This window comes from Papaver somniferum, chromosome 3 (assembly GCF_003573695.1).
Source record: "Papaver somniferum cultivar HN1 chromosome 3, ASM357369v1, whole genome shotgun sequence".
NCBI lineage: Eukaryota > Viridiplantae > Streptophyta > Magnoliopsida > Ranunculales > Papaveraceae > Papaver > Papaver somniferum.
The window spans coordinates 225,775,627-225,794,300 of record NC_039360.1 but is presented as its reverse complement, the minus strand read 5'-3'; the positions used below and the strand labels follow the sequence as shown (position 1 = coordinate 225,794,300).

General features: G+C 39.0%; 1 pseudogene; it reads right to left on the bottom strand.

Moving 5' to 3' along the window:
• Positions 1 to 12,828: 12,828 nt before the first annotated feature.
• Positions 12,829 to 13,513, bottom strand: LOC113360744 (annotated as a pseudogene).
• Between the last annotated feature and the right edge of the window lie 5,161 nt (positions 13,514 to 18,674).

The following is an 18,674-nucleotide window of genomic DNA, read 5'->3' as shown; positions in this document are numbered from 1 at the left end:
GCTCAATCCCATTGAGCCCAAAAGCCCAAAACAAGGTTTAAGACCTAAAGCCCATAGTCCACATTTCTGAGCCCAAGCTCAGTTCAACCCAATTTACTCAAAGGGTATTCAAAGCCCAACAATAGCAATTTAGGAGCCCAAAATAGCTAGAACACTTCAAACACACCCAGTCTCTGTGGATCGACCCGTACTTGCACGAGCTACAACCGACGACCGTGCACTTGCGGTATTACTGTAGGCCCGCGTTTCACTTCGCTTTAATTTTATACATATCTCCGGGCCCACCAAGTTTTTGGCCGGGGATAATTTTTAGGACCTTTTAGAAGCCTACCACGGACGGCTTGGCATGTGGGGCCAAGGCATGGCGCGATCCTAGTGAGGCAAGCATGTGGGACGGCTTGGCGTGGTGGGGACAAGGCAATGGAACGGACGGCTTGGCGTGGTGGGGCCAAGGAAATGGCGCAGACGGTCTTGGCATGGTGATTGGTCTTCGCGGGCCCGGTTGCCTCTTTTCCGTACTTGACTCAAATAAGAAGTCCTTTCCTTATTGAAACCCCCAAGTATCACGCCTGTAAAAGGAGGGTCGGCCTCTCCTTTTACTTCACACCTATTTTTTTTTTATTCTGGTCGTGTGGTAACAGTAAAGCGGACGAGCGAATCCCAGGTATGTCTTCCAACACTTCCTTTTTAACTTTCTTTTCTTGTTTGTTTTTTTTGTGTTAGTGCAAACCCTAGCTGTAGGTGTACATTTTCGTGAACTTGTAGAAATGTTGTCCTTCTGCATTGGTATGAATCCTAGCCGTAGGTATGCTTTGCACGAACTTGTAGTAACATTTAGGCATGAATACTGTAGTGATGTTGACCGCCTCAATTACCGTGCAAAGTAGGCATGCATGAGCTGGTAATTGTCATTCCCTTCCCGCGAAAACCTAGCTTCTAGGATTTACTACTTTTTCCTGGTGTGAACGTGTGTATGGTTCCCGTGGTGGGGGGCGCCTCCTCGGCCGGGCGCAAATTTCCCGCTGCATGGTACGGTCTTGGCATGAGGAGTTGATGCAGGGTCTGTCAGTCCCCATTTCTTTGCCTATGCGCATTATGACTTTGAAACAAATTGGCTTGCGTCCAGGATGGATCTCCTGTGTCTGATAAAATAATTTCCATGCACTTTCCGTAATAATTTCTCTTCGTATTGTTCAATTGTATCTATTTCGAAGGTGGAAGTAGCGTGAGAGAATTTTCGTTAGGATGTCATTTGAGAAAAAAAATTCCGTACCGAAAGATGTTGGCATTTCCAAGCCAAACATAGATGATGAGTTCTTTACAACATCCGCCACGATTAGGAGAAATCCTCCCAAGTATGTGTCGATTCTTCTGACTGGTCCGGAAAGTGAAGAAGAGGCCCGGTCGGTTCGGCAGGAGGTGTAATAAGGTTTTGTCTTCAGAGAAAAGAGTATCATGCTTATCCTATTTACTTTAAAATCTATGTGAGTCTGTTGCGTCCCTTTTAGAGATGGATGAGATTCATGATGAGCTAGGAATGTGTAAAAGCCAGTTTGACCAAGTAGATCATTGATGATGTCGCGGCTTCCGCAGTGCTTCAAATTAGGAAAGATATTCCAGGCTTGGTTGGTTTTATTTCCAGATGGTGTCCAGACACTCACACGTCCAGTGTAAAAGCCAGTTTGACCAAGTAGATCATTGATACTATCTCCTTAGAAAGCGTGGCCGTGTTGCCGAACCTTCTTGTAATAGGAAACCTCGATGTCAAATTGTCTGCAGATGAGGAAGAAATGTGTGTCGCTCTGGTTGAGAAATAAAAAGGATTTGTTCGGAAAGAAAACGAGACGAGTTGCTTCTATGGCTGGTGGGTATCTCAGTGGTTTCCCGATGGGTTGGAGCCGAATCAGAAGAATAATACGCTTCATGTCGCGGCGTTCTTGGCTCTTTGGTTATCTAGAGATATTTTCGATGACGACTCGGGTAAGAAGGAGATAAGACAGGAACTTATCAAGTTTTCCATAAAATTGGCAAAAGGTGTCGTTCTCCCTATTGGCGGCTTGTTTCTTGGTTCTCTGTACACACACTTGGATCAGCTGGTCGCGGACGTGTGCGCTTCAAATGGTTACATGAAAGTGGACTCGTATATTCATGCCGCCTTTCTCCAAGCGTGGCTGTGGTAGCACTTCAAAAAGGTATGCTCCAAAATCGTTGGTCGTACTTTCTGAGTCTTAGGGTGGCTCTAGGATACTGCGCTGGTCGAATAGGCGCCCAAAGATTGGTTCGAACCTGGTTGGATTCCTTGACAACTCGCACACGGTCAATTTTCGTCCATGGGATCCGGTGCATGCGTCCATAACTCAGATCAGTACCTTTGCTCCTGCTCCGAGCATGTCTTTGTCTTCTGATAAAGAGGATATGAGTGTTGGAGATATGGTGTTCATGCAAAGCTGCACGCCCGGTTAGGTGCCGTCTTTCTTTCGAGGATCTTGCAAAGCAGTCTCTTACAATATCGATAGGGCGGCTCGGCATATGGGTTTTGACCAAGGGGTCCCACTTGTTCGTCAGCCGGTTGTTCCAAAAGTCTTGTTGCCAACTGTTCTCGATGCTACTGTTCTTGTGTCGGGTAAAAATCTACCTTTCCTTCTTGCGGAACGAAATCCATCAACCCCCAAATATAACATGTTTTGGCAGGATGAGTTTCTCGTTTTCCATGGATTCGTGAATGATGTGGTAGAAAACCGTCGCGGTAAGCCTTCTCATGCGGTTTTAGCGGAGCATCCACTACTGAGGGATCCTTCTTCGCCCAAGCGAAAATCCTAGCCCGAATGCAGATAGTCCCCAAGTGAAGGAGCGAAGATCCAAAAGTCGTGCAGATGGTTCCCATTCAGTTTCGACATCCTTACCGACTCTCAGTTCGTCCAATACGCGGGTACGTGTGATTTTCCGCTTGACTTTAGTTGGATCGTGTATATCCTTGTTTCTTTCCTAAGTATCCGTCTTTGTATCTAGCCTAGGGTCTCAGCAGCGTGAACGCCTTTACCAAACTTGCAAGTAGTCATAAAACATCTCTTCTCGAGACGGAGGGTGGCGGTGCTGAGCCTATCCGTGGAGATGGGGAACCAGAGAAGGATGAAAGCTCAAAGTTCAGTGATGGCGAGAGTAGTTCTTCCGACAGCAGTGCTGAAAATTCTTCTAGCCAGTCTGAAAGCGAATCAGTGAGTCTCCCGCATGTTTTTTTTTCTTTATCTTTGGAAAATATCTAATCCGTGATGTCATAAGGGGAAACCATTTCTGAATATGTCCATGAGACGGAGACTGGTGGTGATACATCTTTTTTTCAATGATCTAACATGTCATTGGCGCATGGTGCGTCTAGCATGGTTTGGGCCAAGACAAGGTGCGGTTGGCTTGGCATGGTGGGGACAAGGGTTTGGCATGCCATTGGCGCATGGTGCGTCTAGCATGGTTGGCATGCCTTGGCGCGGAGATGTGGCTGGCATGGTTTTCCATTGGCATAGTGGTGCGGCTGTCATGGTTGGCATGCCTTGGCGTGGAGATGTGGCTGGCATGGTTTACCATTGGCACAGTGGTGCGGCTGGCATGGTTGGCATTCCTTGGCGCGGAGATGTGGCTGGCATGGTTTTCCATTGACACAGTGGTACGGTTGGCATGCCTTGGCGCGGAGATGTGGATGGCATGGTTTTCCATTGGAACAGTGGTGCGGCTGGCATGGTTGGCATGCCTTGGCGCGGAGATGTGGCTGGCATGGTTTGCCATTGGAATAGTGGTGCGGCTGGCATGGTTGGCATGCCTTGGCGCGGTAGCATGAGAATTAGGGTTTGGCATAGATGATGTCGGTCAATGTTAAGGGTTCTGCCGTGGAACATGACACATAAAAAAAAGGTACCCTGGTAATTCTTATGTAGGCATGCTGATCGATTCAATAAATGTGCTAATGGTCATAGTGACGTCATTTCAGTTGTACGTTTTTACGATTTTAACCCTAAGCAAAAAACCACCATCAACACTCCTATCTTGAATGCGGTTCAATTTCGAGGATAATTACCAAGGGATCTGTGTGTGATTATCTTTCTCTAGGTGCATCTTCCGCGCTGAATGATATTGGTTGCTTATGCTATTCCTCTAAGGGAGATATTTTTTCCATGCTTTGTATTTTATTTCCCTCGTAATCTCGCTAGTGCACCCTGCTTAGTACTTTGTCATTAAAATCGTCAATAATCCTTGACAAATGTATAATCGAATTACAGTGTAAACGTCTTTCATATCTTCCTATTTCAATTAGGTATGTTTTACCTTTTTGCTTTTCATGAGATTGAGTTTCATGAGGTAATGCTTGAGGTGGTGGTGGAGGTAATGATTGATGTGAAGCTAGAAAGTGGTCCAACTTCCCCTTGTCGATCATCCTTAATATTATCCTCTATACATTCCTACAGTAATTTGTAGTGTGTCCGTCAAATCACTTTCAAGACTACTTCGCCGGTTAGGATCACTCTTCTTACTCATCCGAGCTATTTCTATGGCCCAAAATATAGCTACATGAAACCCTATAGTCACACCCGAATGATAATAGAAGGAAGATCTAAGACATGATAGAAATAAACTCGAAATCTTATTACGAAGATAAGTTATTACAAAGGAAGATAAGAATAAAGCCTAACTTAGAGCACAAACAACTTTCTCTCTATCTAAGATTTCACACACCAGAAAGATCTCTCCTGTACAATGATCTTTCGTCCGTTATATAGGGACTACGTAGTATATGACATCTAATACACATAAGGGATTACAGATAATAAATCCTTTTATTTAGGTTATCTTTGTACGACCATATCGCGTTATCACATAGTCGTCGCGCTTACCTTCAGACGTTCCATGTGACTCTTATGACTTCATCGCATACGTCAGCAGTGACGTCGTAAACTATAAACCTCTATCTTGACATTTCCTTATCGCGTTACTAGATATCTTTGGTACACTCCCTATAAGTTGAGCGATATTTTATATCCACAATTGCCTCGTCAAAAGAATGGTATACTTGATGGCGAGCCAAGAGATAGCCAAAATATTGTTTCCACCAATATTCTTGGGATGCAAAGATCTTTGGGACGAGGTTTCATAATCTAAAGTTTATATATTATATTTCCAACTTGGTTTCTTCCATAAATATTTTTCTAACATTTGTTTAATTATAAGAATGGTTTCGGAAAACGGAAACAACAGAAGGAAAGTTATTCACCATTGATTTAATGTCCAACTATGGTGAACATTGGTATGACCTATTGTTGAGAATACGGAAAATGGGTCATTTGACCAAATATTTTTAAAATATGGTTCTAATGGACGAGTAAAAATTAGTATGGGTGAAATGGACACAAAATAAATAGTAAGAATGAATCTGGATTCATCCTGGCCTAAACTTAAAAGTAGCGAAAGTGAAACTGGATGCATCCTGATGTAAATTAAAAATAAGAAAAAATATTTTAAAATGGGTAGGATGAAAGTGTTTATATCCTGACTATTTTTACATTCTCGTCCATTTAAACAGTATCAAATTTTACGTGTCTTTTTCACCCAGAAATTATCGTTATTGGGTTAATTGACTAATCTTATGTTGAGAATATACAATGGAGTATGACATTGTTACTGTATTTTCCTCTAAAAAAGAATAAAATACTATGACAATCAAATCATTTTGATACACATCCAAGTAAGGAACAACTCAATGTTCAATTTTACCTATGGATTTAGGAGTTAATGTACCACCTTGAAAAAGAATGGTGAGTAAAACCCATGGTGTCTATAAGGAGATTCTTTTTCCTCTTCATTCTGACTCGGTCATTTTGGATTTGAAAAAGTCGATGGTCTATGGTTATGGTTTGAGAAAAAATATTTAGAAAAAAGCACGATCGATAAAGAGCGGCGCGACTAATACCAATTCAGATATCCAATGACCCACATTACTTTATTTTATGTGAATCGGGATCCCTTCAACATTTTATACCCTCCTATGAAAAAAGATATTTCTATTCTCATTTACAAATAATGGATACCTTTTGGAATCAACATCCTTAATATTAGGCTGCGTTTGGCATGAAAAGAGTTTGAATTTTAGGGATTTTAACTACAAACTATCTTGGAAATAAATTTCATCCTTCTAAATTGATATGTTTGGCATAATTATAAATTAATTGATATTTACATTATTTTATTTATTTTAATATTTATTTTTTCATAACTTTTATTAAAATATTATATACTGTACTTAGTATTAAAACTGATAAAAAATATTTATATAATTGTATTTACTATTTTATATAATTTCTTTTAATATTTTGAATAAAAAATAATTAAATAATTATATTACATAATGATAATTTTAATTAAAATCAATATTGATAAAGTATTTCAATATTGTCAAAATTAAAATAGCAATTGGAAAAGTGATTCGCCACCATTTCAGATAAGAAATAAAATCAATATTGGTATATAAAAATCAATCATTTAGTAAAAATATTTATATACTTTAATATTAAGAATGTATTTTTTCGTTTTTTAATATGTGAGAAACTAACTTTTATATAATATTAATAAAAAATTTATTGAGATATCATGCACATATTAATAAAACTATAATATTGTTAAATTAATAAATATGATATTGACAATTAATATTCCTATGAAAATATAATTATTTTCATGTGTCCAATTAAAAAAATATTTTAGTAAAACTCAATTTTTGTATTTTGATTAAAAATAATAAGAAACTACGACGAACAGGAAATCATGGTGTTACAACTTTTTGAATGAATCTATTTATCCAAATCTCACTAGAATGAAAGTTTTTTAATTGTTGATTGTTTGTTCTTGTTAATTGTATTTATAGGTAGTAATTATATAATTTATAGATATTTTCATACTAAAGATAATAATTACTAAATACATGTCATAAATCTTTATGAATTGGCAACTGCTGATCATACCACATGTGCTGCCCAATCGTGTGCAATTAATATCTATTAATTGCAATTTGGGACGAGTTTGAGGGGATGTCCAATTCAATACACACTTGGAGATGCCCAACCGTTTGCCATAGTACTTCACCAGAACCACAACGGCAAGGTTCCAATCAAAAGTTTATTTTTTGTATCTATAACTGCTCACGGTCTGACATGACGTCTGACCGCATACCAAATCAATGGGTTCAATTGGCATATTTTTAGTTTAAGATGCTAGAGTATACTAAGATTGATTTGTTGGGAGCACCCTAAACACACTTACAATCATGTCCAATGTTTTCTTCTTCGAGTAACGAAGATTAACCATTGAAAATGAAGAATATTGCAGAGCTTCAGCATAATATGATCATTAAACAAAATAAAAATACTAATAGATTAGCCCCATACAGGAAATATTACATGACAACACAACATTCCTAGATGATCTCGGAAAATCCTTTCTACGACAACTTATTCAACATTCCAAGCTACTAAACAGACTTAAATTACCGAAACATTCATAATCTTGCAACATCTTCTTCCATCATTCGTTACTAACTTACCAAGACATCAACTCATAATCTTACTCCAACCAGTCACTTCATGCAATCACTTTCTTACAGCCCATCATTGGTGGTCCGCACAAGCACTTGTTATGAAAATAAGCAGTGTTTTTCTTAAATTTGATAACTAAAGATTAGACTAAAACACAAATATTAGTTTCTTCGGTGATAGTGGAAGATTAAAACTTCATGTCTATTTATATTTTACTATTGCATGAATACAACGAAGAATTTACGTAAAGATGAAAACAAAATATTCACAATGAATACATATAATCCTAGTTTACATAACTAAAAGGTTTAGTATCTTCTTAGGTGTCTTCTTTCGATTCCATGTGATATATGACAGCCTGTAGTCTTGAATATGAGATATACGGAATTGATTATCATTGTTTCAATATCTTTGATAATCTTTTAGTCTTTATTAGGATGAAAAACTCTTTACAGGTTGGAAAGAAAATTACACGTATGTAATTTTCAATACCCCCCTCAAGTTGGAGCGGGGGAAGAGATAGAGACCACGCCCAACTTGCTAACGATTCTTTGATAAGCTTCAGCTCCCAGTGGTTTAGTAAAAATGTCAGCAAGTTGCTGATGGGAAGAAAGAAAAGACGGGATAAGCAGACCAGATTTGATTTTTTCACGAACAAAATGACAGTCGATTTCAATGTGTTTCGTGCGCTCGTGAAAGACTGGATTATTTGCAATGTGCAATGCAGCTTGATTATCACAGTAGACGGTCATGGGTTTAGAGTGAGGTATCCCAAGATCACGGAGTAGAAACTTGAGCCATTGAAGTTCCGAGGCTAAGGAGGCAAGTGCTCGATATTCAGCCTCAGCAGACGATCTTGAAACAGTATGTTGTTTCTTACTTTTCCAGGAGAGTGGACTAGAACCCAACATGGTAAAATATCCAGTAGTAGATCTACGTGTTATTGGGCAACCAGCCCAATCAGAGTCAGTGAAGCCACTAATATGAAGTGAACTAGAAGAAGACAAAAGAAGACCGTGATTGATAGTACCTTTTAGGTAACGTAGAACTCGTGTAGCAGCATCCATGTGAGCTGTATGTGGATTTTTCATAAATTGACTTAATAGGTGATATCCGGTCGTGTTACAGTTAGATATAGTAAACGACCAATTAAAAGACGATAAACAGATGGGTCGGGAAGATGAGTGTCGTCTGTGGGAAGAAGTTTTAGATTTTGTTCCATTGGAAAGTTACAAACTTTTCCTTCAAGCAGACCAGCATCATTGAGAAAATCTGCGATAAATTTACGTTGGCCAAGAAATAGACCATGTGGAGAGTGAGACACTTCAATACCTATAAAATATTGTAATCGTCCAAGATCCTTGATGGAAAAATGACGAGCGAGTAATAATTTTAACTGAGAAATTGTCTGATCGTCGTTTCCAGTGATGATTATGTCATCTACATAGACTAGAAGATAAATAATGATTGAATTTCGACGAAAGGTAAACAGTGAGTAGTCTGCGTAAGATTGTTGAAATCCTTCATGAAGCAAAGTATTTGAAAATTTATCAAACCATTGTCTAGAGGCTTGTTTTATCGCATAAATAGATTTGCGTAAAAGACATACCTTATTTGGATTTTCTTTAGCGAAACCTGGAGGTAGACGCATATAAATTTCTTCATGTAAATCTTCTTGTAGGAAGGCATTATTGACGTCGAGCTGATGAAGAGACCAACCTTAAATGGTAGCAATAGATAGTAAGGCTCTTACAGTAACTAATATAGCAACTGGGGAAAATGTATCATGGTAATCCACCCCTTCGACCTGCGTATACCCTTTGGCAACTAAGCGCGATTTGTGGCGTTGTATAGATCCGTATGAATTGCGTTTGATTTTATATACCCATTTACATCCAATAGGTGTCTTGCGGGGAGGTAAATCTACGATGTCCCAAGTGCCATTTTCTTGTTGTGCCTTAACTTCTTCAACCATAGATTTGCGCCATACAGGAATTTTCGCAGCCTCCGTATATGATCGTGGATCTCTATCAGATAGAACTGTTGTGAGGAATGCCTTGTGAGTAGGAGAAAATTTTTGAAAAGATAGATAGGAGGTTAATGGATATTTTACGGATTTTGGAGATTCATGCGTCAGCAAAGAGTAGTCTGACAAACATAATTTTTTAAGTGACTTGGGGTTTTACGAGTACGAATAGGTCGTCCCTCATTTTGGGACATAGATGGTGATGGAGATATTAATTGGGAATGCGAAGTATCCGTGGATGATATGTCAACTATAGTAGGAGGTGGATCAGTTGTAGTATCCATTGGAGGAGGAAAATTAACTGTAGTAGGATGATTAAGTGGCAATATGTGTGTACCATCAGAAGATTCAGTGAAATAGTGATCATCTTCATCAAATGAAGCATAGTCAGACAAGGGATTAATATTAACGGAATGAGAAAGTGACGTCGATTGACCATCTGAAGATATGTCACTGTAAGGGAATGTAGTTTCATGAAAATGAACATCACGAGAGACATAAATTTTCTTGGTAGCCAAATCATATAGTATGTATCCTTTTTGTCCATGTGGATAACCCAAAAAAATTGCAGGATATGAACGATTATCAAATTTGTGAGATGGTTTGGTGTTGCGTCCAAAACAGAGACAACCAAATGTTTTTAAAATTGAATAATCTGGTTGACCACCCAGGATCATTTCGTGGGGGGATTTGTAGCCCAAAGTAGGAGTAGGCATCTTATTTATTAAATAAGTAGCATGCATTATGCATTCACCCCAAAATGATAAAGGTAAATTAGATTGTAAACGTAGTGCACGCGCAACATCCAAAAGATGCCTATGTTTACGTTCAACAATACCATTTTGTTGTGGAGTGTGGACACAACTTCTTTGATGGGTAATTCCATGTTGGAAATACCAAGCTTTCATTTCATTAGAAAGAAATTCAGTTCCATTATCGGAGCGAATCGTTTGTAATTGAGGTAAATATATATCTCCAGATCCAGAGCTTATAACGGAGACTCTCTTTTGAAATTGAGTAATAACATGAGCGTAAAAATACTTGAGAAATTTCGATGTTTCTGACTTGGTTTTCATAAGAAAAATCCATGTACAACGTGTGTAACCATCGACTATAGTAAGAAAATAACGATCATTAGAGAGTGAAGCAATATTAAACGGCCCCCAAATATCGCAGTGTATTATTTCAAATGGTTGTTTATTACAACTAGTGCTTAAAGGAAATGAGTTGCGAGTTTGTTTCCCCTGCGGACATACCCCACAAGGTCGACTGCAACTTGAACTAATATAATTAAAACTTTGACATAAAAACTTAAAGCGCGCTGAAGACGGATGTCCTAATATCCAGTGCCATGGATCAAACGATGATTGAGTAGTGACTAATGTTGCCGGGGGTGGCCGTAGATAATAGAGATAATTACGGTACTCACCCAGACCAATCAGCTTCTTTCCGGATAGGGCCTGAAATTGACAGTAATTTGATGAGAAAAGTGCTGTAATAGAAGACGACTTGGTGAGTTGACTCACAGATATTAAATTGAATTTGAATGAGGGTACATGATACACCCTTTCTAATATTAAATATTTGGAGAAAATAATACGTCCAATATGTAATATGGTTGCAAGAGAACCATCAGGAAGCTGGACATTGAAATTCTTAGGTGCTGATTCGTATGTACTAAAGACAGTAAGATCAAAACATACATGATTCGTCGCACCAGTATCTATAATCCATGAGTGTGATGAAAAAACTAATGATTTGGATGATTTAGAAGTTATATTAAAAACTGATGAAGAAAAGTGTAAAGATTTACCTCCTATGTTGAGAATTGGCGCAGTGTCAGCAGGCTCGGAAGAGAGCATTGCCAGGAGCTTAGCATATTGATCAGCTGTGAGTGCCGGTGCCGGAACAGAGGACGATGCTTCACAAAATGTAGGGGATGCAGCAATAAAGGTGGAGCCTTCTTTTTTCTTTGGTGGATAACCATGCAACTTGTAGCATGTTGCACGAGTGTGCCCGACACGGTTACAATGGTCACAGTGAGGCCTAGGCCGCTTGTTAGGACCACTGTTACGATCTTGGAATCGCTGAACATTGAGTGTCGCAGATTCAACAGTGGGTACAGCAAGGGAAGCAATTTCTTGCTGCTTCTCCTCCTGACGTACAAGAGCATAAATTTTTCCAGTAGATGGACACGAATCCATTAAAAGAATTTGGATACGTACCATTGAGAAGCGATCTTGGAGACCCTGTAGAAATTCAAAAGCACGATCCTGATGAAAACGTTCCATCATCTCCTTGCCGTGGACACAAATGCAAGGTTGGACGGTAGTAAGAGAGTTGAGTTCGTCCCAGAGAGTTTTCAGCTTGGTAAAATAGGATGAGACATCCTGACCTTCTTGCTTGAGGGAAGAAATTGAGTGCTTCAACTGATAAATCTTTGGAGCGTTTGATTGGGAAAAACGCTCGTGGAGATCGGTCCAAATTTCTTTGGCGCTGTCACAGTAAAGGACACTTGAACGAATGTCAGGGACGATGGAGTTGAGCAACCAGATGCTCACCATGTAATTTGAGCGTTCCCACTTTTTTAGATCCTCTGAGTCTGCTGCAGGTTTGTTTAGAGTCCCATCGATGAATCCGATTTTGTTTTTCGCCCTTAAGGCTAGTGAAATCCCACGGCTCCATATGCCGTAGTTATCAGCAGTTAACAATGGAGTTACTAGGATTGTTGTTGGATTGTCTGAATGATGTAATTCGAATGGGTTGGTGAATGGTGTGATCAAAGAACGACCATTTGAGTTTGTGTTTTCAGAGTTTGATTTGTCAACGAAAGCATCTAATGGATCTGTAACCCTAGGAGATACCATCTTAAATTTGATAACTAAAGATTAGAGTAAAACACGAATATTGGTTTCTTCCGTGATAGTGGAAGATTAAAACTTCATGTCTATTTATATTTTACTATTCCATGAATACAACGAAGAATTTACGTAAAGATGGAAACAAAATATTCACAATGAATACGTATAATCCTAGTTTACATAACTAAAAGGTTTAGTATCTTCTTAGGTGTCTTCTTTCCATTCCATGTGATATATGACAGCCTATATTCTTGAATATGAGATATACGGAATTGATTCTCATTGTTTCAATATCTTTGATAATCTTTTAGTCTTTATTAGGATGAAAAAATCTTTACAGGTTGGAAAGAAAATTACACGTATGTAATTTTCAATAGTTTTGGAAACTCTGCATGTTGCCTCCATATGGTATTTTTCCACACAAGTTATTGTAACTCACATTCAGCATATGCAAATCCAAACCCTTCATTTCTTCAGGGATTGTACCGAAGATTTTGTTATTTGATAATTCCAACCAAGTTAAACTCTTTGGAAACTTGACCTTTGCTAGATCAAATTCAAGTTGCTTAGAAGAGAGGTCCAGGTAGTTGATATTAGTAAGCTGGTTCAGGAAGTTTGGAACCGGACCAGAGAGGCTCAAATGGCTGAGTTCCAACATTGTGAGATACTTTAACTTGGTGATAGATGGTGGGATCGAACCAGTGACATTTTTATAGCCCCTGAAAAATTATAGTGTCAAGGTAAGGAAGGTCACCTATTGAGGATGGAATTTGGCCAGAGAGTACTGAGGATCCTTGAAACAAGTTGAACCTGTTGATACGGTTGGTTTTGCGATCACATTTGACCACATACCACTCACAACAGTCTGTATTTGGCTTCCATGAAGTTAACTCGTAAGGGTTGTTTAGAGACTTCTTGATATTCATAAGAGCTTTGTAGTCACTGGGATTGCATTTTCCTAAAGCCCCATGAGAAGGTGATACTAGGGTAGTAATAGTAGCTAAGAAGAGAAGAAAGAGCGAGTAGTAGAGAGAAAACGAGTGCTGGGTTTTCATGGTGTTTCGCTTTGTTTGGCTGTGTTGTTGTTGTTACTACCATTTTTCTAGTAGGAACAACCAAGCGAACAAGATCATTGGATCTTGTTTTAAACCATAAAACAGAAAGTAGAAGATGAATTTAAACAAATAAATAACAATAGTTTCACACAACAATAATTTACGTGGTTCGACATCGGAGTGTCTACATCCACGGGAGGGTAAAAGAGTTTTATTATGATTTTTATCTGTTACAAGGGTGATGAACCCCATTAATGATGATGAAGTTCAGTGAAAGTTTCAATAACGAAGGTATAACGAAGATGTAACGAAGGTATAACCAAGGTTCCAAAGGTAAAACGAAGGTTCCGAAGGTAAAACGAAGGTATAACGAAGGTTCCGAAGGTAAAGCGAAGGTAAAACGAAGGTATAACGAGGGTTCCGAAGATAAAGCGAAGGTAAAACGAAGATCGAAGATAGAACGAAGGTAGTAATACTACCCAGCTATTATTCCTCTCTCCAGCGGTATTGGGTTTCTTACTCCTCCCTCTTTCTTCCACCCTCCAAAAATCCTCCCCCTCTCTTCCTTATCTTCCCCTATTTATAAGGAAAAGGGATGTTAGTTATTTACAAAAATGACATCCGCTTGGATTCTAAGGTAACTTAGAACTGATTCGGTGTGCGCCGTTGTATGCTTATATCCATGTGCGACTTCTAATCACCGTCCACGTGTACGATGCATGATTTGGTATTTACAGCTGTGAAGAGAGAATCGAGTAGTAGGGACTTGTATTTATAGAACCAGCCCGCTTGACACACATACAGTTTGCATGCATGATTTCATTAGTCTTGCAATTGAATCACATGCTTAGGCCTAATGGACGCGGAGAACAAACCCTAATTCTTCATATCCTATTGTGCTGCATGTGAACTGGCATCAATACCATCCATGAAATTGCCTTGTTGTTTCTTCTCACTTTAGTCATTGATAACATCATCTACGGACTGAAACATCAGCTAGGCCATCACTTTATCTGAGTTCTGCGTAAATAATTGTACTAGAAAGAATAAAGGAAGCTCCAAACAAACAAAAATCTGCAACAAAAAACGTCAGATGTATTATTGCATCCATAGCATTTTAGCGCTGACTGGGACCAGCAATTATTTTGTGATGGACATGTGAAACATGCAAGAGCACTTATTAGGGTTTGGACGAAAATGCTTTCTACACATTATACACCAAAATCTTGTACCAACATGTGTCAATGTCTTACTGGTTATGCATCTTTGTTTCGGTAACGCTTCCGGTTAAAAACCTCTGGACACAATTTGTAGGCCACTGCATCCTGCTCAACTTTTATCACGTCTCCTCTCTGGCTATAGTTTCAAATTAAGGTTCTCATTATTGTGAAAAACATCATTTTCATTTGTACTGGAAAGCATGAGACGTACTTCTTTGTTGTAAGACTCCATCATCATTAGTACAAAACAAAGCTAGGATAAGTTTTCCTTTGTTAGCGGTGGTCAAAATTGGTCAAGACAAAGATAAATCAAGGAAAATTATAACGGAGAGGTTCGAACTCATGACCTATTGTGTCATAAGAGTGGCCTCTAACCAGTGTTCCACTTTGGTTGGAGTTAATAGAAAAGATAAATCAACGGTGGTGGTTTGTTCAGCTTAAATATCATAATTGTTTTATTAATTAGTGTTTCACTAATTGCACATAATAAATAATCTATTCATTATAAAGTGTTCACAGCGGATAGTCTTTGTATATTTTGTGACCGAGATATGGATTGTTACGGAGATCACGCTTTGCATTGTGCTCATGAGGTGGGGATCAAGTTTCAGCATGATCTTATTAGAGATACTGTTGTTGATATGTTTTATCGTGTTGGGGTCCCTGCTAAGAAGGAAGTTGATTTGGGTCTTTCATCTAATGATGGTGCGGCTCTTAGACCTGCAGATATTATGGCTTACAACTGGGGTAAGGGTAGGGATGTTTGTTTGGACGTGACTGGGGTGTCTCCTTTTGTTGGTGGAGGAGTTCGTGATTTTCAGCCAGGGTTAGCCTTGAAGAATGCTATTTCTCGTAAACATAAAAAATATTTTGATAAATGCTCGGCTCAAGGTTTTGGCTTTGGCACTTTGGCTTTCACGACTTTTGGGGAACTTGGGGGGGATTTTGAGGATCTTTTGAAGAGACTTCATAATCATTTGTCTAGGTTTGATTAGGGCTGCACAACGGGTAGGGTGGGTAGGATATGGCCTATACCCGCCACCCTACCCGTTTATTGGCGGTTAAGAAAAATTTCACCCGCCACCCTACCCGCCATTAAACGGGTAAGATCCTACCCAACCCATTCTCTGGCGGGTCGGGTAGGGTAGGGTGGCGGGTATAACCGTTTTATTTTTTTCTGCAGGAACAGATACATCATCAAGTACAACAGAATGGGCTATGTCTGAGATGATGAAAGTGAATTACAGGAACTAAACTAACAAGAGAAACTGTTGGTTCTTGTTGTACAATTAAGAGTTTTCTGCACTTCTTGAGTAAGTAAATCTACGTTTGGTGATCCAGAAGATGAACCTACTTCAGAAATTGAAGGAGGAGGAGTCGAATAAACGGGTGCTGCTGGTGTTGTACCTCTACCCCAAACACCACCACCGCCATGACCTCCAGCTACACCACCACCAGCTCCATGATCTCCAGTTACACCACGACCAGCAAGTCAATCCACGTTTGGTCATCCAGAAGATGAACAAACTTCAGAAATTTAAGGAGGAGAAGGAGTCGAAGATATGGGTGCTGCTGTTGGTGTTCCTCTTCCTCTTCCCCAAACACAAATACCACCACCACCACCACGATCTCCAGTTTCACCAACACGATCTCCAGTTTCACCGCCTCAAAGACCTCCAGTTACACCACCACCACGACCTCCAGTTACACCACCAACACGACCGCCAACATTTCCACCACCCCGACCACGACCTCCAGTTTCACCACCACGACCACGACCTCCAGTGACACTACCACCCCGACCTCCAGCATCACCAACGCGACCACAAATTCCACGAACACAAATTCCACAACTTTAGCTTTCTTAGCCAACAACTAACAAGCATTGCAACTCTTCATATTGACCTTCTTCTTCAATCATCATCTACGATGATGGAATAAGTACTAAGATCACCAAATAAATCTGCATACAAGTAATATCACAACAAGTTGAGTAAAGAGAGAAACAAAAAGAGTTTTAGAGTACTAGTTGAATGGCCATAATGGTTTTTGATTAATCAATTCAAAGTGTGACACTATAGAGATATATAAAGACAACTCCATAAAACAGACGTCCAAAAAGAATGTAGGAGAAAAGCAAAAGGAAGTGAAGAAGTAGTGGTGGTGGTAGTCACTGGGATTTGGATCTACATACTCAGTCAGATGTATCCATATCTATAGAATGCCAATCCAACAACATGTCAACAACGATCTTGAATAATGAATGTATATATCTTTAGGTATTTATTTAGACTATTATGTATAAAGTTACTGGTAGCTTATACGGTGTAAGAACTCTCAAAGATATATTCGCAGTCATGTCTGTTGGTGACAGGCTCTGTACATTTGAGTGAGACTTGTTATTTTTGCGCTGGTATTTGCCATATCTTGTAACAGAATGTAAGAAACTCTGATAAATATGATTTCGATTAAGAGTCAGGACTCAGGTGATCATTCTACTTCATCAAATCTTTGGTGATTTTTCTACTGAGGTTTTCATCCGTTCAGGTTCAGGTGCACATGCCATATTTGATGGTGTTACGGGGCAGCCACATGGGGGCTTGATGAAGTTGGGTCTTGAGGTTTAGCAAGATGACCACTATATAACCTGACCACTTGCCTTCATTCCAAGGACTCCAAGTCTGAGACACTATTTTCAAATTATAAGAAGCTAACAATCCATGTCACAGTTGATAGTTATAATACTTACATGAAGTAGAAATATAATAGTTATACTATAATCATCATTTATACGACATATAATAGTTATACTATATTCTAAGAAACTGAAAACAACAGAGACTTGACAAATGTAGGAGAATAAATGTAGGAAATTCGTGTACCTGACTCTAAGACGTCATCCTCCTTCTCTTCAGCTCCAAATGTAGATGGATCCATATCAATCGGTGTCCTTAACCAGTTTTGTAGGAGAATCAATGCTTCCACAGTTCGGGGTTTTAAAGAACTTCGGAAATGACCAAGTATTCGCTTTCCAGTACTGAAAGCAGATTCACTTGCAACTGAAGAGACGGGAATAGCAAGTATATCTCTTGCTATAAGTGATAGAATATCAAATCTTGCAGCATTGCTTTTCCACCAAGTCAGTATATCAAACTTCGAACCATTTTTGTTGTCTTTTGTTGGTGAGTAAATCTGTTCCGATAAGTATCTTTCCACCTCTGATTTGTCAACATCCTCCGTTATAGATAACTGGGTTTTACGTTCTTCTCTATGGGCCTTATGTCTTCTCTTTCTATGTGACGTAGAACTAGAACTACAACTCTCTTGACTAGGACTACCACCAGTATCACCTACCGACTCTGACGAGGCTAACACACTTCCTACACCTATATATTCTGCCTTATAATCTGTGAATAATTCATTAAAATCCTCTTTCACTACATCTAACCAATTGCTTACCAATCTTTGTTTCATCCAAGGATTATCATGCACAATCAGGTCTTCTAGTATTACTTGCAGGCCACGTTCTTTTTCTCTTGGGTCAAGAAGCACAGCAATAAACAATAAAGGATTCATGTTCTTATGCTCACCCCAATACTTGTTGTATTTAAGTAACATCTTCTCACCCATATGGCATAAATGAGGATCATGATGAGCTTTTTGCCATTCATTTAACTCTCCACGTACATCACAAATTTCCCCCAAAAATGTATGCGAAGTGACATACGTAGAACCAGAAAACTCCACAGTGGCTTCAAAAAATACCTGTAGAAACAGTTTTAATATTCTTAGAAAATATTCTTAGTTTAAACTACAAATACCCTGAATATGCAATTATTTTTTAATATTCTCAGTTTCCAACACACTTACTATCATGACACCAACACAGAGGGATGGAAACTATAATTTCCTTGTCAAGTGGTCTGTGCAATTTCAGAAAG